The sequence below is a fragment of the Poromitra crassiceps genome, assembly GCF_964638095.1.
Source record: "Poromitra crassiceps genome assembly, chromosome: 13".
Lineage (NCBI taxonomy): Eukaryota > Metazoa > Chordata > Actinopteri > Beryciformes > Melamphaidae > Poromitra > Poromitra crassiceps.
Genome location: NC_139644.1, coordinates 4,464,944 through 4,467,443, shown reverse-complemented (window position 1 = coordinate 4,467,443; position 2,500 = coordinate 4,464,944). Strand labels below are relative to the sequence as shown.

Below are 2,500 nucleotides of genomic sequence, written 5' to 3'. Positions count from 1 at the left end.
GAAGAGAGAGACATAGAAGTGATGGAGGAGGAGGGGGAGGAGGAGGAGGAGGCTGCCTCTCTTCTTGGGGGAGAGTATAATGAGGAAGAGTCTGCCAGATCTTTCCAGGAGGCTCTCAGAGAATGGAGAGGAAGAGGAGCGGGAGGGGAGAGTCAGATCAGGGTAAAGAGGTTCTGGAAGCCTGCTGAAACCCGACCGGTGTCCATGTCAGCTATGGGGACGCAGGCTGACCTTCCTCCAGAAGAAGGAGGGGGAGGAGGAGGAATGGTTCCTGTCAGGCTGGAGTTCCAGGAAAACGGCCTGACCTACATGGACCGGCTGCTCCTCAAGCAGCACCGCAGGAAGCTCAGAGACACGGTGGGAGTTTCCTCGTCTTAGGGGCGGGGCCATCTGGCCTTTTAGGGCACAAGCTCACATTCCTGGACACTAATGCAATTTGCTCTACATCATGAGTGATGTTTATGAAATGTGTGTTAACATGATTCAATGACACATCCTTTGCATAGGGCAGGATACAAACAGACCACTTTTAAAGCAACTGACAGTAGCAGGCTGCTAGCAGGGCACAGTAGCAGGCTGGTAGCAGGGCACAGTGGCAGCAGGCTGGTAGCAGGCTGGTAGCAGGCTGCTAGCAGGGCACAGTGGCAGGCTGGTAGCAGGGCACAGTAGCAGGGCACAGTAGCAGGCTGGTAGCAGGGCACAGTAGCAGCAGGCTGGTAGCAGGCTGGTAGCAGGGCACAGTAGCAGCAGGCTGGTAGCAGGCTGGTAGCAGGGCACAGTAGCAGCAGGCTGGTAGCAGGGCACAGTAGCAGCAGGCTGGTAGCAGGGCACAGTAGCAGGGCACAGTAGCAGGCTGGTAGCAGGGCACAGTAGCAGGCTGGTAGCAGGGCACAGTAGCAGGCTGGTAGCAGGGCACAGTAGCAGGCTGGTAGCAGGGCACAGTAGCAGGCTGGTAGCAGGGCACAGTAGCAGGCTGGTAGCAGGGCACAGTGGTAGGCTGGTAGCAGGGCACAGTAGCAGGCTGGTAGCAGGGCACAGTAGCAGGCTGGTAGCAGGGCAGTGCCAAGGTGGCCTTGGGGATCTCAAGGCATGTCGGCCAGAGGGAGGGTCAACGGTAGCCTGGGTAAACCCAGCCTCCACGTGACCTCTATCTATGTGCTATCACATAGATAGGTCACGTGGAGGCTGGGTGACCTCTATCTATGTGCTATCACATATAGATAGAGGTCACGTGGAGGCTGGGTTTACCCAGGCTAGGTCAAACAACGGTGGCTGGCCTCTGTGTCATTCCCACCCTCTTCTTCTTCTTCTTCTGACTTTCCGGCAGACTGGATGCCTTGTGGCACGTTGCTGTCTCTCACAGTTAGGGAATATTTTCCCTCTTCTTACCCAGACACAACTGTCTGAGTTTGCTTAAACTCATTCCACAGTATTTTATCCATCTTTGCTTCAGATACATCCACCTCCAGCAACAGTGTCAAGCCCGATAGCCTGGTGGTCACTGGTGACTGATTATGTCATAGTAGACATTGTGACATCATCAGTGATGTCATAGACTGAATTGTGGTGTGGCCAGTGGTAACTGATGATGTCATAGCCAACATACCCATTGATGATGTCATCCACACCGACTGATGATTTCATAACCACTAATGAAGTCATATGGTGACATGAACCAGAGAGGAAGTAGGGGGACAGAATGTAGGCAAACAGTGGATGGATAAATCCAGAAGGCTGTAATGCTGCAACGTAAAGGATGCCAACTGCCATAAAACACCACAGAAGAAAAGAAGACATTGTGACGTGTTATGGACTGAATTGTGATCTCATCAGGGATGATGTCTTACATCCCTGACCATATCATACCCACTAATGATGTCATAGACATTGTGACATTGTCAGTGATGTCATAGACTGCACTGTGATGTCATCAGTGATGTCCTGCTGTGGTTATAAATTGGACGACTTTCACATGGACCAGCTCCAGACCACAAGAGCACAGAAGTCATAGTCGTATCCTACTACTATCCTTACTACTCTAATTGGAGAGCTGTCTGTCTGTTTGTCCAGAGTTACAAGTCACGCCGTTGCTCCGATCGCCTCCAAAATGTGCTGTTACAAAGATTTCACGTCCACCAATTCAATGGCCGCCACCACTGTTACAAAGATTTCACGTCCACCAATTCAATGGCCGCCACCAGGGCTGACCCAGGGCTTCGTATCCAGCCAGCTCCTTGCAAGTAACATCACAATGCGATCAGTGACATCAGACATCATGTGTCCCGAGCGATGATGTCATAGCTAGCTGGACAATGCCAGACTATTATCATCGAACAAGTATGACATCACTAAGCGGGAAGGAGAGATGAGAGTTATGACATCACCGGCGATGTCATACCCCCAAAGCCAGCCAGGCTATATAAGGTTTGCACAGGACCAGCTCAGTGTTCTCAGTTCGACTTCCATGACACTCAGGGGAACATGCAGGGACAGAAGCAGC

The 2,500-nt window shown here is 51.9% G+C and overlaps 1 protein-coding gene across 1 annotated transcript in view; it reads left to right on the top strand.

Moving 5' to 3' along the window:
- The window catches only part of dnah6 (dynein, axonemal, heavy chain 6), a gene marked incomplete at its 5' end in the record, with an annotated part of 137,910 nt that overhangs the window by 115,087 nt on the left and 20,323 nt on the right, over positions 1 to 2,500 (top strand). The gene's annotated exons all lie outside the window — the stretch shown is intronic.